The following is a 26,341-nucleotide window of genomic DNA, read 5'->3' as shown; positions in this document are numbered from 1 at the left end:
CTCGCATTCTGACAGATTTGGAGTGTTTTTGCAAAGAAGAGTGGGCAAATATTGCCATGTCAAGATGTGCCATGCTGATAGACTCATACCCAAAAAGACTGAGTGCTGTCATAAAATCAAATGGTGCCTCAACAAAGTATTATGCCACATACACATGACCGTTTTTTCCGTCGGAATGAACTCTGACGGTTTTTTCGACGGAGTTCCGCTGAAACGGACTTGCCTACACACGATCACACCAAAGTCCGATCCTTTAGAACGCGATGCCGTACGATGGGACTAGAAAAAGGAAGTTCAGTAGCCAGTAGCCAATAGCTGCCCTTGCGACGTTTTTGGTCCGTCGGAATAGCATACAGACGAATGGTTTTCCCGATAGGAATTGATTCCGTCGGAAAGATTTAAAACATGTTCTATTTCTAGGTCCGTCAGAATTTTCGGAAGAAAAAGTCAGATGAAGCCCACACACGATTGGAATGTCCAACGGAATTATTCCGTTGGACCTTTTCTGCCTGAAAGTCCGGTCGTGTGTACGTGGCATTAGTTTAAGGGTGTGCACACTTATGCAAGCATATTATTTTAGTTTTTTATTTTTACTTCCATCCACCTAAAACATTTCAACTTGTTGTTCAACTGAGTTGTACAGTTTATAGGTCACATTAAAAAGGTGGAATAAGTTCTGAAATGATTTATATTTGTCTTTTTTTTTACATCACAGAAACCTGACATTTTAACAGTAGTGTGTAGACTTTTTATATCCACTGTATATAGAAGTCTCAAGCGAGTTGCACTGAATATTGCTGGGCATCCCATAATGTCCCATTTCCCATCCAAGTTCAATCTCCTCAATAAAAAAAAAAATAAAAAAAATAAAGCTTAGACTGTTGTATGCCTCTGAGTGTCTGAGAGATGGATATCGGGTTGGGCAGGGTGAGCCATTACATTCAGCAACCCATATGGGGGAGTGGTTACAGTATTATGGCAATACAGATAAACTAGGTGTAAATCAACAACAAGTAAATACCCAGACACTATAGAGTAACTGGTCAGTAACCCACTAACGTGCACTATAGTGAGGTTCAACTGGACTATAATAACAGATGCAACTAGAGTCTCTAGAATGGCACCAGCTACCTTAGAAGACAAAAAGAAGTCCTTTTGTGCATGCTATGCCTATAACCCCCTATGGCAGGTGGATGTATGTGTCTCTAGTGTATGGAGTACTCCTAAATGTGGCTGAAAGTACCTGGAGACTGATATTTAACATTGGCCGCCTCTTGGTGGGGCCCTTCTTTAAACCGATGAACTGGCCACAGGGTCATGGGTGGCCAAGGCTCATTGATGCATGTGGAGAGTGAAGGCTGGCCTTTGTAGTCCGATCCAATAGAAGAGCTGCTGTAGCTCAAACTGCTAAAAAAAATTAATGCTGGTCCCTATAGAAAAGTGTCAGAACACACAATGCATCGCAGTTTATTTCGTATGGGGCTGCATAGCCGCAGAGCAGTCAGTGTGCCCATGCTGCTTCGTGTCCACAGCCAAAAGAACCTACAATGGGCATCAGAACTGGACCAAGGAGCAATGGAAGAAGGTGGCCCAGTCTGATGAATTCAAGAATGTTTTTTTGAAGCGCTACGAATAGATTGAGGTGTTGACTTTGCCTTCAAATTCTCCAGATCTCAATCTGATCCAGCATCTATGGGATGTGCTGGAAAAACCTCACAACTTAGAGGCCTTAAAGGATCTGCTACTGGTGCCAGATACTACAGCATGCCTTCAGAGGTCTAGTGGAATCCATGCCTGAAGGGGTTATGGTGGGTGGTCATAATGTTATAGCTAATCTGTGTATATATCCCAAAAATGTGACACCTATACCCCCATCATTTGATCCCCATAACCCCATCATTGTGTTCCCATACGTCTATCATTTGGTTCATTTTTTTTACTATCTAGAGCAGCCTTTCTCAACCTTTTTAACATGGAGGAACTCTTAAAATAACTTTTTTGTCTTCAGGGAACCCCTGCTAATAATTATTATATGTACATTATTGTGATGGTCAGTGGGAAGCATTGGCAGCTGGTGGGTTTTTTTTTGGGGGGGTGGCAAACGACCCCCGGGCTGATGGTGGAGTGGCACTAGCACAACTGCCACCTACCCCCTCCCCCCCGTGGCACGGCACTAATACCCACCCCACCACCCGCTGTTATTACCCTGAATGTGGGTGGGGATGATGCGGCCATCTTCCAGCGTGGCGGGCTCCGGGAAAGCTGCTCCGGTGTCCTCTCCTGGAGGCAGTGCATCTTCTCTCTGCTCCTCCCGGTGCTAGGTATCCAATAGGATCGCCTGACATTTTGGCCAATCGGGAAACGGGTTTCATACCTGCTTCCCGAGTGGCAGGGAGGAGGACCAGTGTTGCAACAGCAAATATTCATTCGCTGTTGCAACACACCTGGGTGGGCTCCGGACGCAGCCTCTGCGACCCGAGCCCACCCTATTTTGAAGCCTATTAGAGCCTCTGGCTATAATCAGGTGCTTTAAAAAAAACCCTTGCGACTGTTATTCATGTGCCTGGTGCCCTGAAAGGGCACGAATGAATCTATCCACTGCATATAGGGGGTTGCGAGGAGAGAGGGGGTGGCGCCTAGGCGCCCCTAATGGATGGGCCACCACTGGTGGGAAGAATGCTTCTTATAGTTGTGGTCATTAGGAAGAATCCTTATTACAGATTGCTAAAAAGATCAATGGTGTCAGTGGTTTCTCATCTGAGAAGCAGAAATCTCTTATTGCTCAAGGAACCCCTAGCAACCTCTGGAGAAACCCTAGGGTTCCACTATATACTGGTTGAGAAACCCTCATCTAACGATTCAGTCCCATACCCCACCATTTGGTTCCCATACCTCAATTGTTGGATTTCCATACTCCCAACGGGTATGGATCTTGTTGGTTTGTGACGTCTGATAAAAACACGATGCTTGCAAGTTTTGATATTATATTATAAGATCCTATCTTATTTATTTATTATTATTAATGTTGTTATTTTAGTTTTCTTTAATCAGTTTATTTGTATTTATTTACTTTTAACATATTTAATTGTATTTAGTTTAAATTTACTTTTGTTATTTGTTATTTTAATTATTTTTATTAAATATTATTCTATTTAACATTATATTATCCTATTTACTTTTATTTGCGTAGGATGCGCAGGGGATGGGGGAGGTCCAAGGATGCATGAAGTAGGTATTGAGAGTAAATGAGCTGGATTATTTCTTTTTTCTTTGTTTTACTGATAATTAAATAATAATAATAAAAAAAAATTCTGGAAAAAAAATTTCCTACCATGTGACCATACATTTATTTTTAGTGTGTGAGATTTCTCATAATTCTGGAAGCACCTGTGATTACTTTCTATCCAGCTATTTGAAGACAAGATTAGAGGAATTGAATGCATCCCCTCCAAAAATCCAACATAGTGACACTTCTGTCAAATTTCCTTCGCTGCCTTCACAACCCAAACAATTGGAAAGTCACAGATCTGTCAGAGTGAAAGCGGAAAGCCTCCTGTAATGTTTGTCATGCAATGGCTTGCAGCTTATTAACGAGAGGGTTGCGAAAGAATAATGTGGGAGAACCGGCGAGAACAACAATTGTAATGGTCACATGGGAGGTAGGAGGAGATTAAAAGGCAGAAGGAGTGGAAGGGAAACTGAAAATGGGAAACTATTCATAGGGCTTCAAATATAAAATAAGAAAAAATAGCAAGCTGACAATTTTCAAACCATAACCAAACTTGCCAACAATGCAGGACTGTCTGGGTAAAGAGTTGGCACTGGAATTTTTTTTAGGGAAGTGTTAGACATTTAAAGCTTAGGTCAACCTCTAAATAGACAGATGAAATGCAAATAAGGGAGGTGTTTTACCCACCAAAGGATTTGCATTTCTGCCCACACATTCATGAGATTTACACAGCTCTGCCACACAGCACAGCTTTGTCTGGCAGCACAAGAACACGACGAATTACACTCTCAGAACCCAACCTGTGAAAAGATTTTCCTGCTTAGGGAAAACAATCTAAGCACCAACAGACCGAGATTGATCATCGCTGGAATAGGTTTTTACTTCCTCTTTCTTTTCCTGCAAACCAGTGGCGGTTGGTGCTCAAAATCTTTGGGGGGGGCGCAGACAAACAAAAAAATTCTGAAAAATACTGAAAAAAAAAAACCATCAAATGCAGCCACTGTGCCATCAATTGCAGCCACTGTGCCTGTCAAATGCCGCCACTGTGCCCGTCAAATGTCACCACTGTGCCCTTCAAACGCCGGCACTGTGACCATCAAATGCAGCCACTGTGCCCCATCACTGTGCCTGTCAAATGCAGCCACTATGCCCCATCAATGCACTGTGCCCGTCAAATGCAGCCACTTGTGCCCATCAAATGCAGCCACTGTGACCCCCCCCCGCTCTCTGACTGCCCGGCACTTACCCCATCTTGGTGCGGGATCAGGCAGCGGGTGACCGCGGTGAGCTGTAGGATGGTGACGGGTACTCTGGGGCTGATTGAGTACCATCTGAGTACCTGTCACCAGCATCTGAGTACCTGTCACCAGCCCCAGAGTACCTGTCACGAGTTCCAGAGTACCTGTCACCAGCATCTGAGTACCTTCACCAGCCCCAGAGTACCTGTCACGAGTTCCAGAGTACCTGTCACCAGCATCTGAGTACCTGTCACCAGCATCTGAGTACCTGTCACCAGCCCCAGAGTACCTGTCACGAGTTCCAGTGTACCTGTCACCACCATCTGAGTACCTGTCACCAGCCCCAGAGTACCTGTCACGAGTTCCAGTGTACCTGTCACCACCATCTGAGTACCTGTCACCAGCATCTGAGTACCTGTCACCAGCATCTGTGACAGGTACTGAGATGGGCTGTGACAGGTCCTCTTTATTTGGGGGGGGCAATCGGGCACATTTCTGCATTTTTTAAGCCAGGTCTCCTCCTCAAACACTGAGGAGGTGAAACCGGAAACAGCGCTACAGCGGTTTGTTGACATTTGTGACTGGCTGTGATTGGACACAGCCGGTCAAGTGGTAAAGAGACAACTTCATTGGCTCTTTACCCTGATCTGGGATGGGCTGTGTCCAAGGTCCTGGGGGGCGCGCACAAGGGACGATCGTGAGCAAAAAACATGTGACCAGCTGTGATTGGACACAGACAGTCACGCGGTAAAGAACCGATTTCATTGGCTCTTTACCCTGATCGGAGAGACACACTTGATCCCCAATCGCCGCACTGTAGAGGCCTTCATATGATATCCAACCGGGATGGCAAGGTGTTTTTGCGGATATTTGACAATGGCCCGTTATGGAAGTGGTTAAAGAGGAAGTAAACCTTGATGGGTTTTACTTCCTTTTTTTGTTCCCTGCAAAGTAAAAGCATAATGTGCTAGTATGCAACACATTCTAGCACATTATGTGACACTTACCTGCAAACAAAGCCCGCGCTGTCCCTGCTGGAGGCCACATTCTTGTTCGCCCCTTTTCCTTCCGGCTCTGTGACTTGCCGGATTCGCAAAGTCGTAGGAGCCGCCAGCCACGGCACTCGCTAGTGAAGAAACGGCAAGGGGGGGCGTTTCTTAACAGCGCATGCGCCAATGACATCACCGGCACGGTACAAAGTAAACATCTCCTAAACGCGCACGTTTAGGAGATATTTACTGTACCTATAGGTAAGCCTTATTATAGGCTTACCTATAGGAACAACCTGAAAATGGAGGTTTACAACCACTTTAATTCCTTGTTAGAGCATTTAGAGATTCAGCATCCCGATTTTTAAATATTGTTTGATAAAAAAAGAAGAGAAAGTGGTGTGAAAAGATTATACAAAACAAACAAAAGTAACAGTAATATAAACGGATAAAAGTGAAAAAATACTCGGCAAAGTTTGCTTGGTTTATGGTTCCTAGAAGAGTGCAGTTTGATTAAATGGTAGCATTGGAGGACTGGTAGATGAACACAAGGTTTGCCTCCTCCATTCATAGATAGCTTTTCATTCATGGAAACTATACTACAGCCCAGTGTTAATTTAATTGACGAAAACCTTTTGGTCATAATTTTGTCAGCGCCAATTTTTCAGTGATGAAAACTAAGCGAAAATTTCCCCACATTTTCGTAAATTCACGAAAAATGATGACAAAAATGTGAGGGAGGGATGTTTACCCATGTGAACTGAAGAGTTCACATCTAAATTTGCAGCCACCAGCACAAGGGACACTAAGGCCTGATTCACACCTATGCATTTTTAGTGCTTTTAGCATTTTGCAGATTTACACTACAGACCATGTTCCATAGGAAACCATTTTTAAATGGGCTGTAGTGCAAATCTGCAAAATGCAAAAAGCACTAACAATGCACAGGTGTGAATCAGGCCTCAGCAGTGACTGCCCCTTGTGCTGATTTTTTTTTCTTTGACTAAACTTTAATGCCCTGTACACACGGTCGGACATTGATCGGACATTCCGACAACAAAATCCATGGATTTTTTCCGACGGATGTTGGCTCAAACTTGTCTTGCATACACACGGTCGCACAAAGTTGTCGGAAAATCCGATCGTTCTGAATGCGGTGACGTAAAACAAGTACGCCAGGACTATAAACGGGGCAGTAGCCAATAGCTTTCATCTCTTTATTTATTCTGATCATGCGTGGCACTTTGTGCGTTGGATTTGTGTACACACGATCGGAATTTAACCGATCGGATTTTGTTGTCGGAAAATTTTATAGTTTGCTCTCAAACTTTGTGTGTCGGAAATTCCGATGGAAAAAGTCCGATGGAGCCTACACACGATCGGAATTTCCGACAACACAATCCGATCGCACTTTTTCCGTCGAAAAATCCGACCGTGTGTACAGGGCATAACACTTTGGTCAGGACTATGTAATGTACAGCACAGGGGATAGAGTGTAGGGGTCAGTAGTAGGTAATATATAACATAATTTATAGAGTGCAGCAGTCATATAGACTCAAGGTGACAAACCTCGGCAAAGTGCCACATCTCTATAGTTAAATGTATACAGCCAGAGAAATTCCGCTATTTTTGTGGGACTTTTAAGGCACTTGAATTACAAAAATATATATGAGAAGTGAAACGCATAAAAACAGAATTTATTGGTACATTAACATATAAAAAGAAGAGACATCGCTAACTAGGCTACTATTACACCAACTGTGAAAGGTATGAAAATATGTTGAATCTTCTGCCACCCAACGCATTTCGGAGAGTTCACGTCTCCTTCATCAGAGGTATAAGGAGTATCATATTTATAATATAGTGTAGGTACATGAGTCATATTCAAAGATTTTTTAAAAAGGGTTTGTTACATACATCATAACTTAACCACTTCCCACAAAACGTTGTACCTGTACATTGCTTTGAGGAAGTGGTTGCACCGGGGCAGAGCCTGCAGCTGCAGGCTTCACCCCAGTACCATTTTTTTAGAGTAACTTGGTTTGAGAGCGTTTTGCAAGACAAGCAACATTTTTTAATACATACAATACATACAAGCGATGTCTTGATATACAAGTAGCGTCACGTCACAACTATAAAGTAGAGTATAAAAGAGAAGAGAGGCGCCTCTAAGTGTAGCAATATGGTTACATCTAATGAAGGTACAACATTTAGCAACTCACATGGTTGATGATTAACCGCCATTGATGTCATCCCTCACGCTGCGCTCTACGAGCGCTTCAAGCCTCGCTTTCAGATCGCTCTACTGTCTTCCCGGCCACGCTTGCAAACTGATAGCGATGAGAGCCGGCGGTGCGAGGGACGGTCTATGTGGACAGCTTTACCCCGGATGCCTCCATACTTAGATGTGCCTGTATAAATTATCATCCATGTGAGTTGCTAAATATTGTACCTTCATTAAATGTAACCATATTGCTACACTTAGAGGAGCCTCTCTTCTCTTTTATACTGTGTAGCTCCTGCTTGATTTTTCTTCTAATCCCCTTGTGGATGGACATTTTATGGTTACACAACCTATCACATTGCTATAATCTTTTTATATGGACTATAAACTGAAGGACTTATGAATAAATGGTTGTGGAACGAATCGCCTGGGTTTCCATTATTTCTTATGGGGAAATCTGCTTTGATATACAAGTGCTTTGGAATACAAGCATGTTTCCAGAACAAATTATGCTTGCAATCCAAGGTTTTACTGTAATGTTTGTAAGTAATCTTCTTAGGGTTCTAAGTAATCTTCTAGCAAAAAAAATACATATTTTAACTTGTAAGCAACAACTAGTGTCGGAAAAGGCTTGGTCCTTAAAGTGATTGTAAAGTCTCATTTAAAAAATAAAATAACAAACATGTTAGCCTTACCTCCTCTGTGCAGTTGGTTTTGCACAGAGCAGCCCGGATCCTCCTCTTCTTGGGTGCCTCTTTGCTGCTCCTGGACCCTCCCTCCTATCCAGTGCCCCCACAGTCAGCCCCAACCCGGCCCCGCCCCCTCTCCCCCCTGATTGGCTGACCGGCTTTGATTGACAGCCACGGGAGCCAATGGCCCCGCTGCTGTGTCTCAGCCAATCAGGAGAAGTGTCCCTGACGGCTTAGACATTCGTGGACATCGCTGGTGAGAGATGGGGCTCAGGTAAGAAATTAGGGGGTACTGGGAAGGCTTATACACACAAAAGGTTTCTTTATCTTAATGCATAGAATGCATTAAGATAAAAAACCTTCTGCCTTTACAACTCCTTTAAGTGGTTAAACTCATATTTTGATATAACCATACCTCCCAACTTTTGAACTTCCCAATGAGGGACACTTGAGGCAGGGGACAACCTGTGGTGCATGCCGTGGCAAAATGTGGGTGTGTAATGTACAGAATGCAGGGGTCAGGAGTGTGTAATGCACAAAACATAGGGATCAGGAGGGTGTAATGCACAGAATGCAGGGGTCAGGAGGGTGTAATGCACAGAATGCAAGGGTCAGGAGTGTTTGGAGTCTGCATTTTTTTACTACATTCTTTTACTACATAAAGAGTGCAGGGTTGCGTGGTGCGCTATGTACGGAGTTCAGGGTTGCTGCGTACAGAGTGCAGGGTTGCTGGGCGCGCTACCTTCAGAGTGCAGGGTTGCTGAGCAGGCTACGTACAGAGTGCAGGGTTGCGGGGCGTGCTGCGTACAGAGTGCAGGGTTGCAGGGCGCACTGTGTACAGAGTGCAGGGTTGTGGGGCACACTACGTACAGAGTGCAGGCTTGCGGGGCACACTGTGTACAGAGTGCAGGGTTGTGGGGCACACTACGTACAGAGTGCAGGGTTGCGGGGCACACTGTGTACAGAGTGCAGGGTTGTGTGGCACACTACGTACAGAGTGCAGGGTTGCGGGGCACACTGTGTACAGAGTGCAGGGTTGTGGGGCACACTACGTACAGAGTGCAGGGATGCGGGGCACACTGTGTAGAGAGTGCAGGGTTGTGGGGCACACTACGTACAGAGTGCAGGGTTGTGGGGTGCACTGTGTACAGAGTGCAGGGTTGTGGGGCACTCTACGTACAGAGTGCAGGGTAGTGGGGCACACTACGTACAGAGTGCAGGGATGCAGGGCACACTGTGTAGAGAGTGCAGGGTTGTGGGGCACACTACGTACAGAGTGCAGGGTTGTGGGGTGCACTGTGTACAGAGTGCAGGGTTGTGGGGCACACTACGTACAGAGTGCAGGGTTGTGGGGTGCACTGTGTACAGAGTGCAGGGTTGTGGGGCACACTACGTACAGAGTGCAGGGTTGTGGGGTGCACTGTGTACAGAGTGCAGGGTTGTGGGGCACTCTACATACAGAGTGCAGGGTAGTGGGGCACACTACGTACAGAGTGCAGTGTTGCGCTACGTACTAAGTGCAGGGTTGCGGGGTGTGCTACATACTAAGTGCAGGGTTGAAGGGTGTTTTCCAGGACTCTAACCCAGATCCGTGGGACCCCGGAACACACTAGTATTGTGTTTTGACCAATAAAGTGATATTTCACAAGTGAGCTTTAGATCCTCTCCCACACATTTGTAATAGCAAGTATTCTGAAGGGCAGAGGTGTTTGTTAAAGAAAAGTGAGAGAGAGAAAATAGAGAGAGAGAGAAGAGATGTCATACTGACCTTGTGGTTTCTGTATTTTGTGTCACTGGCACAGATCATCTATGCAGCTCAGGGGTCAGAGGGTCAGTAAAGAGAAAGCAAACAGCATTTTCAGAAGGAGGTTAGCACCTTTTTATAACCTTCTTTGATATACTTCTATGATATACTTATAAAGCAGAACCTGTGCTGAGAATCACATTAGGCCATGAATTAGTGACAGGATGGGTCAGTTTAAAGACACCCTAAATATAACTGATTACTTGAGAATCCATGTCATTCATGCAACAATATCTAAACAAACAGTTTTGGGGAAAGACCACAAAGTATTTGATGGTCAATTCAATTCATAAAGAAATGATTGTGTCATCGGTTGTTGATATCAGTTGAGCCAGTCATCATGTATAATATTTATTTAAGTTTCCTTCCTGTTATATTCTCTCCCAGTATTAAAATGCTAATGACTTGGATAGTGAGTGGAAACAAAGGATAGACACACTGTCCAATAAGCATAATAAAACATGTCCTTTTTAGGAAGATTAAACTCTTTTAGCAAATCTAAAGCCACCTCATGTTGGTGAATTGTGATGAATTGCATATAAAGTGAAGCAGAGCTTAGTCACTTACATGTATTGCAGGCAGGTCAGAGGAACAAGGGGCTGTTTTGGCATCTCTACACTACACCATACCAGGTATCTATACATTGTATGACTGTACACTTGTACAGATGTGTGTATTTGCTTTAACTTTGAGAAATGCATTTTTTGGGGGGGGTGGTCAATTATTTTCCTATGTTCTAGTATTCAGAAATATTTTATCCTTTTTTTGTTTGATTTTTGATTTGTTGATGAGTTTTTGTTTTACATAAAATTTTCAACTTTGTCTATTGTTTTATTTGTAAGTTACATGCTTAAACTAGATTATGGTTAACTTGAACATATAATGCTTAATAACCACTTCAATACCGGTACCTTTCCCCTCTCCCTGCCCACGCCAATTTTCAGCTTTCAGCGCTGTTGCAATTTGAATGACAATTGCGCGGTCATGCAACACTGTACCCAAACAAAATTTTTAGCATTCTGTTCAACAAATAGAGCTTTCTTTTGGTGGTATTTGATCACCACTGTTTTTTTTTTTCTTTTTTTTGCTAAACAAATAAAAAAAGACCAAAAATTTTGGGAAAAAAAAGTTTTTCTTTGTTTTTGTTATAAAATGCAGTAAATAAGTAAGTTTTCTCCTTCACTGACGGGCGCTGATGAGGTGGCACTGATGGGCACTGGTGAGGTGGCCCTGATGAGGTGGCACTGATGGGCACTGATGATGAGGCACTAATATGCAGCACTGATGGGCACTGATAGGTGGCACGGATATGCATCACTGATGGGCATTGATAGGCAGCACTGATGGGCAGTCATAGGTGGCACTGATGGGCACTGATAGGTGGCACTGATAGGCGGCACTGATGGGCACTGTTAGATGGCTCTGATAGGCAGCACTGATGAGGAGGCACTGGCAGGCTTTACTGCTGGGCACTGATTGGCAACTACAATGGGCACTGATTGGCACCTCTAAAGTTCATACCTGGTGGTCCTGGGTGGCATCTCTATTGGCTCTGGGTGGGCATCCATGGTCAGCATCCCTGGTAGACATGGGTGGCATCCCTGGTGGTCCTGGGTGGGCATCCTCAGGGGGGCTGCACTGATAATCAATCAGCGCAGACCCCCCTGTCAGGAGAGCAGCCAGCTCTCCTCTACTTGCGTCTTTCAGATGCGAGTGGAGGGAAAGCCGATAAACAGCTCTTCCTGTTTACACTGTGATCAGCTGTGATTGGACACTGCTGATCACATGGTGAAGAGTCTCCGTCAGAGGCTCTTCACCATGTGAGGAAATTGTGGGACGGTCCCGCGGAATCCGGGATGGCTGGAAGGTATGAGTAACAAACACTTATAGTCAGTCAAGTGGTGTTGTATGTAGACATGCAATGTTTCAGTTAAAAACAAGGTTTGAAAGAATCTGTACTCTCTCCAATCATTTTGTAGTGTGCAATATCATTATGTTTCAGAGCAGTGTTTCTCAAACTTTTTTTTCTCGCGGCGCAGCAAAAGATCTAAAAGTTTTCACGGCACACCTGAAAAGATTTAGCAATTTTTGCAGTTTATTGCATGACATACTGTAAGTTTCATACATCAGAAAAGCAGAACTCAATATTTGGTTCAGAAACCTTTGTTTGCAATTACAGAGATCATACATTTCCTGTAGTTCTTGACCAGGTTTGCACACACTGCAGCAGGAATTTTGGCCCACTCCTCCATAACTGACCTTCTCTAGATCCTTCAGGTTTCGGGGCTGTCGCTGGGCAATACGGACTTTCAGCTCCCTCCAAAGATTTTCTATTGGGTTCAGGCCTGGAGACTGGCTAGGCCACTCCAGGACCTTGAGATGCTTCTTACGGAGCCACTCCTTAGTTGCCCTGGCTGTGTGTTTCGGGTCGTTGTCATGCTGGAAGACCCAACCACGACCCACCTTCAATGCTCTTACTAAGGGAAGGAGGTTGTTGGCTAAGATCCCATGATACATGGCCCCATCCATACTCCCCTCAATACGGTGCAGTCGTCCTGTCCCGTTTGCAGAAAAGCAACCCCAAAGAATGATGTTTCCACCTCCATGCTTTATGGTTGGGATGGTGTTCTTGGGGTTGTACTCATCCTTCTTCTACCTCCAAACACGGCGAGTGGAGTTTAGACCAAAATGTTCTATTTTTGTCTCATCAGACCACATGACCTTCACCCATTCCTTCTCTGGATCATCCAGATGGTTATTAGCAAACTTCAGACGGGCCTGGACATGTGCTGGCTTGAGCAGGGGGACCTTGCATGCACTGCAGGATTTTAATCCATGAAGGCTTAGTGTGTTACTAATGGTTTTCTTTGAGACTGTGGTCCCAGCTCTCTTTAGGTCATTGACCAGGTCCTGCCGTGTAGTTCTGGGCTGATCCCTCACCTTCCTCATGATCATTGATGCCCCACGAGGTGAGAACTTGCATGGAGCACCAGACCGAGGGAGATTGACCGTCATCTTGAACTTCTTCCATTTTCTAATAATTGCGCCAACAGTTGTTGCCTTCTCACCAAGCTGCTTGCCTATTGTCCTGTAGACCAGCCTTGTGCAGGTCTACAATTTTATCCCTGATGTCCTTACACAGCTCTCTGGTCTTGGCCATTGTGGAGAGGTTGGAGTCTGTTTGATTGAGTGTGTGGACAGGTGTCTTTTATACAGGTAACAAGTTCAAACAGGTGCAATTAATACAGGTGATGAGTGGAGAACAGGAGGGCTTCTTAAAGAAAAAATAACAGGTCTGTGAGAGACGGAATTCTTAGTGGTTGGTAGGTGATCAAATACTTATGTCATGCAAAAAAATGCAAATTAATTTTTTAAAAATCATACAATGTGATTTTCTGGATTTTTGTTTTAGATTCCGTCTCTCACAGTTGAAGAGTACCTATGATAAAAATTGCAGACCTCTACATGTTTTGTAAGTAGGAAAACCTGCAAAATCGGCAGTGTATCAAATACTTGTTCTCCCCACTGTATTTAATGTGAAGGATATGCCTGCTTTCAAGAGCAAATCCGATCAAAGCGATTGTAATCTTCTTTGTACTTTCGCTTGCTTCTTTGCTTTTCATTTAACAGGTTCTCTTTCAGAGTTCCAGACATGATTAAGTATTTCTCCATCACTAAACAATTAACAAACTTTATTTATAAGCATCAAAGTTGGAATGGAATGGTCTCTATTATTATAATATAATTAGAGCGATCGAGTTCTCCCGAGATCTCACACAAGTCTTGGGTTTTGAAAGGAAGCAATGAATGACAGACTGACAGAGATTGCATTTTATATGTTACTTTTTTAACTTTTGTGACATTGATTTACCATTTCATTTTTCAATATGTTCAAGGTTTCAAAACGTTGGCAATGTTAAATATTTTTTAAAACTCCTACGGCACACCTGCAAATCTCATGCGGCACACAGTTTGAGAATCAGGCCCCTTTCACACTGAGGCGCTATCTTATCTGCCAGTAAAACACTGAGCGCTTTTGAAGAGCTTTTCAGGTGCTTTTGAAGAGCTTTCCATTCATTTCAATGGAGGGGGGCATTTTTTCACTGCCCTGCCAGCGCACTGCCCCAGTGTGAAAGCATTCATTGATTTTAATAGAAATAGGTTTTCCTGAGCTTTTCAGGCGCTTGTGAAAGCGCCTGAAAAGTGCCTCAGTGTGAAAGGGGTCTTACTGTTTCAGAGGCATAGAAGAGGAGAGAACGTCAGGTAGCACTGAGGCCTTAGAGCCCTTTCACACTGAGGCAATTTTCAGGCGTTTTAGCGTTAGAAATAGCGCCTGTAAAGTGCCTAAAATTTGCCTCCAATGCCGTCTGAATATGAAAAAGAGTGCTTTCACACTGTGGCGGTGCGCTTGTGGGATGTTAGGAAAAGTCCTGCAAGCAGCATATTTGGGGCAGTTTAGGAACGCTGTATACATCACTCCCAAAATGCCCTGCCCCATGCAATGAATGGGCAGTGTTTCCGAAGCGCCTGAAAAGCGCTTCGGAAGCGCCGCAACACAGGCCTTTTTAACCCTTTCTTTGGGGTTAAAAGTACCCCAGTGCCAAAAGAGATATAAAACACAGTAATGACACAGCAAACAGATAAACAATTGCAAGAGATATGCTGCAAATAAGTGAACAGTGGCAAGAAATATACTTCAAACTAACAAACAATTAGTGTGGAGAGAAACCCTTCTAAACCCTATACTGGAGCAAATCATCATAACAGTTCAGCAGTCAGTAAGTTACCCTCTCTCTCTCTTTTGCCGGCTGCCCATTTTGTTGGGGCCCAACTCTTTTGTTGGAGCGCTCAGGAGAATGTCTCTTTAAACACTGATAAAGGCACAAGCACTGTAATACCTGCAGGCAACATTGTTCCTCGTCAAAATGTATTGGGGTCTTGCCAGTGGCCTTTTACCATTTCCTGTAATAGCAGGTGATGTCCCTCTGTTTCCTGGTCAGTGTCCCCAGTGTACTCTGTCAGCATCCCAAATCTTTCCGATGGACTCAGTTTCTATAGGGAAAACCGTTTGTCTGTATGCTAGTCCGACGGACCAAAAACGACACAAGGGCAGCTATTGGCTACTGGCTATTGAACTTCCTTTTTCTAGTCCCGTCATACGTCATCACGTTCTAAACGATCAGACTTTGGTGTGATCGTGTGTAGGCAAGTCGGTTTCAGCGGAACTCCGTCTGAGACCGTCAGAGTCTACTCTGATAGAAAATCCGCTTGTATGTACGCAGCATAAGTCCCTTTGAATGTCCTCCACACTCTTCTCCTCAGTCCAGATACAACAACTGCTCCTATTATGAGCTCCAGTGAATACAGGATCGTTATTTTCTCTGTCTACCAAGCCAGCTTAGTCTGTAAAAAACTAAACCTTCCATAATCCTCCATTCCTCCCAATATTCCTAGTACTTAACATCCTCTTCCTCTTCCAGACTTTGTCAACCAGGGTGCCTTGAGGTTTCTTCAGGGGTGCCTTAGCAAAATGCTTAAATATTGGGCAAAAATTGTATACAAGCCGGTGGTTGGATGAAACCTGCCTTTTAGTTACACAAAGCCACAGGTTTTCATTGCACACCATTAAAACCTTCTAGCTGCCAACCTCCTGACGACCAATAACATCATTAGTTGATAAGGAGGATGTCAGTTGCCTGCATATCATCCTTGTTTGACCCTCCCTTGACTCTCTCCTTTGGGGTTTCATTAGCTAAGTGATGGAGAAAAACTGAGGGAGAAAAGAAACTTGGGAATACTAGTCAGTACCAGTTTGCATAAATGTATTTGCTTTGGAAGAATGAATTACCTCTAACGATGGGTGTCCTACGTGTACTGATTTTGCTGCATTAAGTAACACTATTATAATAGTTTTTACATTTTAGAATGGGCCACCTCAAGCCTGTCCATAATTTTGGAGGGTGCCTCAAGATTGTCCATGATTTTAAAGGGTGCCTTGACTGAAAAAAGGTTAAGAAACACTGGGGTAGAGGACTGGCTTCCAATGGGGACACTAGTTCTGGTGACCTGGGGGTCCCCTAGGGATTCCCTTAATTTTCAGATATTTCCTCTCATTTCCTGTTTGGCTATGGGACAGGAAGTGAAGGTAAATCTCCACAATGGGATGCAGATAGCAAAAAATAAATTCACAGGGGTTATGACCATCTCTTACGCTATCCAAAATAAAAAAAAGTTTTGCCTATAGTTCTACTTTAACACTGGCTATACACAGCTCCAGGATAGCAGTATCTTACAGCTGTGCATTACATAGGCATTTGTTTGCCATATCCAGGGCTTTATTTCTCAGAGAATAGGTGCAGGAACTCAACCATGCCAACCACACACATACCTGCCAAATGGCATCAAATAGTAGCTCTTCCCTCTGCATACAACCCCCTCCCTCCACTGCCCTCATCTTCTCCCCCCTCCTTAAAAGCTTCACCATCTGTCATATGTCTTACCTTTGTTGCAATATTAAGTTGAAACACCTATCCGGCTGTAGTACCTCCCATCATACTATACTATACTATAGTCACTTGCAAGGGGGATCATGCAGTAGGAGTATCAACAACTGGTCGCCAGGGAAAAAATGGAGACCACAGAGGGTGCAGCCTACCACGCACCCTCTCCTGCCTATGACTGCACTGAACCCTGGGCACCTGTTCTGTATCTCCCTTGTCCCTGTCAGGCACTCAGTGGGATCTGCACAGGAGATCTGACCTGTGGGAGCTACTGGGAGATAAGCTATCACTTGTAAACGCAGAAGCTAGACTTCAGTGTTACCAAGTGATAGTGGTGAGCAGGGAGCAGAAGACCTGATGCCAGAGGTGGTGGAACTGAGTTCCCCCTAGTTCCTGCTGAAAAAAAGCCCTGGCCATATCTCTCGGCAAACATGAACAACAAGGGCAGCAGCAGACAAAATGAACCTGCAGCCGATCCTCTTCACTTAGCATTGCAGACGGGAGGCCACATATGCGCTTGTGCCTGGGCACACCTGTGCTTCCCATGTCTACAGCCGCATAGCTGTATATCTCCAGTGTAAGATCTAAGGCACTGCTGCCTCTGACTACTAGTCATAAGAGATTTGAAATGAGATTTGATGGTGTCACAGTTCTTCTTTGTAGAGGCTCAGATATAGAAAAGCAAAGCCCTGTCTCTGCAACAATGGCAGAAAAATATCCACAAATAACCCATACACATCCACTACTCCACATACACACTGCTCAATGTACACTACAGATTCCATAGCTCATATAGCCCATAGTACATATTCCATTTCAGGAGCAAGCAAAACAGCATGGCTACATTCCTACGTACAGGGACCATGGAGTATGAACATAGCCACCCTCTAACAGAAAGTCAGATCAAAGCATCAAAAATAGAAAAGTATTCAGAGATTTTGAGGAGACTGACAGGATTAGAAGATACTTTCTTGATTTACAAATATATGCTTGATTATATGTTTTTTTTTTAAATTTCACTTTAATCTACCATTACCAAAAAACAAAAATATTTCATAATCACATTGTAATGCAAATGAAAGCAGCGTAGGATGTCATGGCCCGTCCTTTGGTTTTCTTTTTAACACTGTTGGCCCATAGTGAGATGTGACACTTAAAGTGTTTCACACACCTCATGAAACTTTTGCTCTGCTGCCAGCTGTAGAATTGTGTGACCAAAACTCGCTCCACGTGACTGAACTCCTCTTGCTGAATCATCACATTTCAAAATGTAACTATAAGGCATTCTAGGGTGTTTTTTTGTGTGTGGAAGTATGCTGTTTGCTGCATTGTAGCCAGCTTTATCTTGGTGAAAATGTACCTTTTTTTATTTAAGCGAAACTTTAGAGCAGCCTTTCACAACATTTTTTTACCTTAAAAGAACCATTGAAATCGTTTTTAGGTCTTGGAGAACCCCTGCTAAAACCAATTAGTGAGAAAAACACCCCTTATATTGGTGGCCTGTGGAAAGAATGCACCCCTTATGCCACGTACACATGAGCGGACTTTACGGCGGACTTTGGTCCGACGATCTTTCCGACGGACTTTGTAGCGTAGGTGCGCCGGACTTACAAACAGACGGACTTGCCTACACACGATCACACCAAAGTCCGACGGATTCGTACGTGATGACGTACGACCAGACTAAAATAAGGAAGTTGATAGCCAGAAGCCAATAGCTGCCCTAGCGTCGCTTTTAGTCCGTTGGACTAGCATACAGACGAGCGGATTTTTTGACCGGACTCGAGTCCATCGGAAAGATTTGAAACATGTTTAATTTCTAGGTCCGTCGAACTTTTGGGAAAAAAAAGTCCGCCGGAGCCCACACACGATCGAATTATCCGACGGAGTCCGGTCCGCCAGACCAAGTCTGCCGTAAAGTTTGTGTGTTTCTTGTGTACGCGGCATAACAGTGGTGATTTGAAGGTCATCTTTTGGGTCTTGGGAAACACCTGCTAAAACCTATTAATTGGGGGTCAGCGGATAAAACACCCCTTACATTGGTGGCCTGTGGAAAGAATGCACCATCTATACACACGATCGCACATTCCGACAACAAAATCCATGTTTTTTTTCCGACGGATGTTGGCTCAAACTTGTCTTGCATACACACAGTCACACAAAGTTGGTCGGAAATTCCGAACGTCAAGAACGCGGTGACATACAACACGTACAACGAGCCGAGAAAAATGAAGTTCAATAGCCAGTGCGGCTCTTCTGCTTGATTCTGAGCATGCGTGGCACTTTGTGCGTCGGAATTGTGTACACACGATGGGAATTTACGACAATGGATTTTGTTGTCGGAAAATTTGAGAACCAGAGCTCAAATTTTGTGCGACAGAAATTCAGATGGAAACTGTTCGATGGAGCCTACACACAATCGGAATTTCCGATAAAAGGCTCCCATCGAACATTTTCCATCGGATAATCCGACCGTGTGTACGGGGCATTACAGTGGTGGTCAGAAGGCCACACATACAGAGAGCTAAAAAGATTGTTGATGTCCTGCAAGCTGGCTTTGGCCCATGACTGTGGGAGGTCAATCAGTCACAGTTCAGGGAACCCCTAGCAACCTCTGGAGGAACCCTGGTTGAGAAAGGGTGACCTAGAGCCTGGGGAAAAGAATGTGGTCTCTGTTGGTGGTAGATAGCAGCAAAAGACAGAAGCATGAGCAGCAGTAGGAGCAGCAATGGTGGATGGTCAAAACAAAGAATTATTTTCCATGGTATAGAAAAGGACAACAGGGGGTGCCAACTAAGTGTAGTATATCAGTACTTTCATTAAAAAAGACAAATGGCAACTAACTTGTAAAACATTAAAGAGGAACTGCAGTCTGCTCACATAATTTGTAATAAAAACATCTTTGCCATGTTGAAGCTTCTCTCCAACCACTTTGCGTATTTATTTAAATATACTGTGATTCTGTACTTGCCAAATATGCTGTAGAAATCTCCCTCCACTGAGTTTGGCTGCAACCATTTTAACTATGGGCAGCTGAAGCTACTGCCTGTTCACTTCCTGGATTTACACAGACACACAGAGGCACACCTCCAGCTCTGCAGCTCTCATTGGCCCTCTTATGACTCATCGCCCCCTCCTTTCCTGGCAAACTCTCATGGGAGTGAGAGAGAGAGCTGTGCATGATGTCATAAGCCTAGGCTTTTTACCAGACAAGAAACAGGAAGTGGACTGTATAAGGTATTTACTGGCAGAAAAAAAATGTTTTACTATCCAAAGTTTAAACAACAAGGGCAGGAGATTTAATAGATGGAAAGTTGAAAAAATGACTGAAGGTCCACTTTAAGAATTGCTCATCTCATACTATATGCCAGTGTTGCTGATTAGCCTGGTGGCAAAAATTTGCAGGGTAGGATGCTGGTGCAGCCGCTGGATGGATCACAAAATGCTGGTGAGCCGGACCCGGAAGTCCCGAAAGCACCTGCCATGTACTTTGGATGGAGGTCAGGTTAACGAGAGGGCTTCCCTTGCGGCTCTGGTCTGAGTACCCCTGAATGTGGTAAGGTACAAGGCTCAAAGAAGCATGGGTGCCTGTAGCTTGGAGGCAGGTAATTGCCACGGACAGAGACATAGTCAAGGTGAGCCAGGGTCATACATAGTGAAGTAGCAGCATGGTCAGGAAGCAGGCTGAAGTCAGTACCAGGGAAGCAGGCAGAGCAATGTCCAATAGCAGGCTGAGGTCAGTACCAGGGGAACAGGTAGAGAATAGTCAGAGGCAAGTCAAGGTTGGTAACCAAAATCCACAGAGCAAGGTCAGGAGAGGGTCAGCAATGGAACAGCAGTCAGCGAAAGCACGGATTATGGGACAGCTGAAGAACAACCAGCGCTTAGCGTGAGTTATAGGAAAGCTGAAGAACACACCGGGTTACCTTTGAAAAGGTAAAGCTTGGTGCCTATGTGTGTGGCCATGCAGGCTGGCATACACAGATGCGTCTACGTGTCAGTGTACGGCTGGATATTAGTCCGAGCTCGTCTGTGTGCTGGTACATGTGCACGAGCATTAGCTGCACGGAAATGAGCATTAGCTTCATGGGAATGAGCATTAGCTGTGCAAGAATGAGCTGTGAGAGTATAGGTCCCCTGACAGCACCCTGGAGTGCACACAGAGTGCAGACCCGGGGTGTGGCTATGCATTTCGGAGCATCAGAGCTCCTTTCTCAAGCCAACTTTTTTCATAAAAGTACCGATTTTCTACACTTAGTTGGTGCCCCTTGTTGTCCTTTTCTATGTTTTTTAAGAGATCAGTTCAACCTCAAACTGGAGCAGCCTCTAGTATAACTAGATTTTTATTATTCTCATTGCCTTACTGGAACTTTTTGACATCTCATGAACTTTATGAATTTAAAGTTTTCATAGACTGTTATGGACTTTTGATATTCCATCGAATAGAAAGTATTCAGACCCCCTTAAATTTTTCACTCTTTGTTATATTGTAGCCATTTGTAAAATCATTTAAGTTAATTTTTTTCCTCACTAATATACACACAGCACCCCATATTGACAGAAAAACACACAATTGTTGACATTTTTTGCAGGTTTCTTAAAAAAGAAAAACTGAAATATCACATGGTCCTAAGTATTCAGACCCTTTGCTGTGACACCCATATATTTAACTCAGGTGCTGTTCATTTCTTCTGATCATCCTTGAGATGGTTCTACACCTTCATTTGAGTCCAGCTGTGTTTGATTATACTGATTGGACTTGCTTAGGAAAGCAACACACCTGTCTATATAAGACCTTACAGCTCACAGTGCATGTCAGAGCAAATGAGAATCATGAGGTCAAAGGAACTGCCTGAAGAGCTCAAGGACAGAATTGTGTCAAGGCACAGATCTGGCCAAGATTACAAAAAAATTTCTGCTGCACTTAAGGTTCTTAAGAGCACAGTGGCCTCCATAATCCTTAAATGGAAGACGTTTGGGACAACCAGAACCCTTCCTAGCGCTGGCCATCCGGCCAAACTGAGCTATCGGGGGAGAAGAGCCTTGGTGAGAGAGGTAAAGAAGAACCCAAAGATCACTGTGGCTGAGCTCCAGAGATGCAGTCGGGAGATGGGAGAAAGTTGTAGAAAGTCAACCATCACTGCAGCCCTCCACCAGTCGGGGCTTTATGGCAGAGTGGCCTGACGGAAGCCTCTCCTCAGTGCAAGACACATGAAAGCCCGCATGGAGTTTGCTAAAAAACACCTGAAGGACTCCAAGATGGTGAGAAATAAGATTCTTTGGTCTGATGAGACCAGGATAGAACTTTTTGACCTTAATTCTAAGCGGTATGTGTGGAGAAAACCAGGCACTGCTCATCACCTGTCCAATACAGTCCCAACAGTGAAGCATGGTGGTGGCAGCATAATGCTGTGGGGGTGTTTTTCAGCTGCAGGGACAGAATGACTGGTTGCAATCGAGGGAAAGATGAATGCGGCCAAGTACAGAGATATCCTAGATGAAAACCTTCTCCAGAGTGCTCAGGACCTCAGATTGGGCCGAAGGTTTACCTTCCAACAATACAATAAGCACACGGCTAAAATAACGAAGGAGTGGCTTCACAACAACTCCATGACTGTTCTTGAATGGCCCAGCCAGAGCCCTGACTTAAACCCAATTGAGCATCTCTGGAGAGACCTAAAAATGGCTGTCCACCAACTTTTACCACCCAACCTGACAGAACTGGAGAGGATCTGCAAGGAGGAATGGCAGAGGATCCCCAAATCCAGATGTGAAAAACTTGTTGCATCTTTCCCAAAAAGACTCATGGCTGTATTAGATCAAAAGGGTGCTTCTACTAAATACCGAGCAAAGGGTCTGAATACTTAGGACCATGTGATATTTCAGTTTTTATTTTTTAATAAATCTGCAAAAATGGCAACAATTCTGTGTTTTTCTGTCAATATGGGGTGCTGTGTGTACATTACTGAGGAAAAAAATGAACTTAAATGATTTTAGCAAATAGCTGCAATATAACAAAGAGTGAAAAATGTAAGGGGGTCTGAATACTTTCCGTCCCCACTGTATATTTGAATAGAATTTTATTTTTTAAACCAGAGATTAGTGTCACTTTACCCTTCCTTTCGATCTCCCCTTCAGTTATGGGGAAAAAGGGAACACCCTGCGTAAGCTCCTAGTTGGAATAACAGTCAAAGCATACTCAGGGATGGATTTATCCCCAAAACCACCCATGTAAGAGCACTGAGCCAATCACTAAGCAGTGGTGCTGTCACATGGGGTGACTTACATGCTCCTTCATACCTAGAAGTACCAGGTATTTCAAGTGTTCCCAATAGAGTAACTGGGGAAAAAAGGAAAAGTGTGATACTGTGGGACTTGGCTTTTAAAGAGACCAAACCTTCCAATAAAGGCATATGTGTATTTAACGTGTATTTAACGTATTTTATACATTTTATTTCATTTTAAAAGCCCTCCGTGTGAAGTTACTGCAACACACCAGATCGGCAATGTAAGAATGGACCCTTAATTATTCTATTTTAATTGCACCCTGACAAATCAGGACCTAAATCTCTTTGCTATATTTGCCCTGTAAATGTTTTAACATGTCTTTTTTTCTGTGAACATCACAGCTGCTTGTGCTTACTGGGAACCTAACCTTAAGACAGTAATCTGGAGGTCCACCTAGCCTAGATGTGACGCTCAAAGGGTTTTTTCTTTATCAGACATATAAATATAATATATTGTAGACTTCCACTAAATACTCTTTTTTTCTGATGTTATTTATAATTATATTATTTTATTGGCTTCAATAAAGGGTGGGCTTGGGGAGCAGAGCACTGCGCCCTAAGCCCACCCAGTTGTGTAACAATAACAAATTAACATTTGCTATTTTCTTCCTGATTCCCATCCTGGCCAATCAAGAAGAGGGTCCTGAGACTTAGGACTCCTTAGGACTCAGGTCTCAGGACCCACATTTTGTTTGGCCAGGAGGAGAAGCAACAGCCCCAGAGCGAGGAGTAGCTGAAGCGAGAAGCAGCAGCCATACCCTGGATCCTTGTCATCTGCCTCCTAAGGTAAGGAGGCCTCTGATCGCCGCCTTCCCGTCCATCTTTTGTGGAGGGGGGGGTCGCCGTCTTCCCGTCTGTCTCCCGCGTGGAGGGTAGTGATGGATTGCCAGATCCCCCAAAATATTGAGCACCAGCCACCACTGAATCCACTGCTATCTAACAGCATACCCCCCTACTGTATGCTGTTTTTTCCTCCCTCAGACCACTGCATCACTATTGTGTCCTGTAGTGAGACAGTGGCCAGTAGAAGGCAGCACAAGATGTTGGGGACACACTATCTGACACACCTGAAAGTGTTAGAGAGAAGCAATGTCCATATATACCTTACAAAATGGGTGCTCAACCTGTGGCCCTCCAGCTGTTGTGGAACTACAAGTCCCATCATGCCTCTGCCCTTGAGAGACATGCTTGTAACTGTCAGCGGCTTGCAATGCCTCATAGGACTTGTAGTTGCACAACAGCTGGAAGGCCACAGATTTAGCACCCATGCCTTAGAATTTGACTTGTTGCATGCCAGGTAAGTATTCAACATGTTCCTTCACAGGGGGCTGCAGGGATACTGACCTCTGCAATCTGCATTACTTACTCCTGACCTTTGAAATCTGCATTACTTTTTCCATACCTCTACACTCTGTGTTACATACTATTGACCCCTGAACTCTGCATTACACCTTCTGACCTCTTCACTTTGCAATATTTACATCTTACCTTTTCACTCTGCATTACATACCACTGATCTCTGCACTCTGTGTTACATACTCCTGACCCCTGCATTCTTCTTTACATAATACATACCTCTGAATGCTGCATTACATACACCTGACCCCTGCACTCTGCATTACATACTGTTATCTCTTTGCTCTGCGTTACTTAATCCTGCCCTTTGCACTCTGCATTACATACTCCATTACCTGCTTCTGACCTCTGCATTCTATGCTTCTAACATCTGCACTCTGCATGACTTTCTCCTGACCTCTGCACTGTTACATACTACTGACTCTGCAACTAAAGTAGATGTGTGGCACTCACCATTAGTAACTCGGGAGGGAGCACAGAGAGCATAGTAAAAAGATTGTCCGTGAAGATTTCACACTTCTGACCTCTGTGAAATCACAACAGGGGGCCTAGGTGATCCTAGTAAGTAAATAGCCAAATGCAGTAATCAAAGAAAATGAAGTCCAGGGCACTCAAAGAATATCATTCTTCTTAATATAGTCATAAATTCAAAAGGATTCCAAACGATCCAAGTACCTTGGGAAAGTGTGTGCTTTGCATGAGAAATGTTCATCGGCTAAATGTGTTTTAATTAATTTTAGACTTCATAATTTATGACTAAGTAAAGAATAGTATTATACCCTGGACTTTGTTTTATTGGATTGCTACATACTACTGACCTTTACTTTGTGTAACCTACTGACCTCTGCACTTTATGTTACATAATGCTGACCTCAGAACTCTGCTGTACTTACCACACTGACCCCTGCACTTTGCGTTACTTTCTATTGACCCCTGCACTCTGCATTACCTACTACTAACTACTGCATTCTGCATTACATACTTCTGGCCTCTTCATTCTGCATTACTAAATCCCAACCTCTGCACTCTGCCTAACATACTACTGACCTCTGCCCTCTGAATTACTTACACCTGACCTCTGCACTCTGTATTAAATACTACTGACCTCTGCACTTTGCATTACTTATTCCTGACCCCTGCCCTCTTCAATATTTACTAATGTCCTCTTCACACTACATTACTTCTAATGTACTTCTAAACTGTGGGCTACACGCTACTACGTCTGCACTCTGCGTTACTTACCACTGACCACTGCACTCAGCATTATGTACTCATGACCTCTGCATTCTGTGTTACTTACTATTGACCTCTGTAATCTGCACTACTTACTCCTGACCTCTGCACTCTGCTTTATATACCCCTGCACTCTGCATTACCTACTACTAGGGATGAGCTGAACACCCCCCTGTTCGGTTCGCACCAGAACTTGCGAACAGGCAAAAAATGTGTTCGAACGCGCAAAAACCGTTAAAGTCTATGGGACACGAACATGAATAATCAAAAGTGCTAATTTTAAAGGCTAATATGCAAGTTATTGTCATAAAAAGTGTTTGGGGACCTGGGTCCTGCCCCAGGGGACATGGATCAATGCAAAAAAAAGTTTTAAAAACGGCCGTTTTTTCAGGAGCAGTGATTTTAATAATGCTTAAAGTGAAACAATAAAAGTGTAACATTTCTTTAAATTTCGTACCTGGGGGGTGTCTATAGTATGCCTGTAAAGGGGCGCATGTTTGCCGTGTTTAGAACAGACTGACAGCAAAATGACATTTCAAAGGAAAAAAAGTCATTTAAAACTACTCGCGGCTATAATGAATTGGCGGTCCGACAATACACATAAATGTTGATTGATAAAAACGGCATGGGAATTCCCCACAGGGGAACCCCGAACCAAAATTTTAAAAAAAATGACGTGGGGGGTCCCCCTAAATTCCATACCAGGCCCTTCAGGTCTGGTATGGATATTAAGGGGAACCCCCGGCCAAAATTAAAAAAAAAAAAAAAAGGCGTGGGGTCCCCCTCAAAATC

This window comes from Aquarana catesbeiana, linkage group LG03, assembly GCF_042186555.1.
Source record: "Aquarana catesbeiana isolate 2022-GZ linkage group LG03, ASM4218655v1, whole genome shotgun sequence".
Lineage (NCBI taxonomy): Eukaryota > Metazoa > Chordata > Amphibia > Anura > Ranidae > Aquarana > Aquarana catesbeiana.
Note: the sequence above shows the minus strand (reverse complement) of the source record.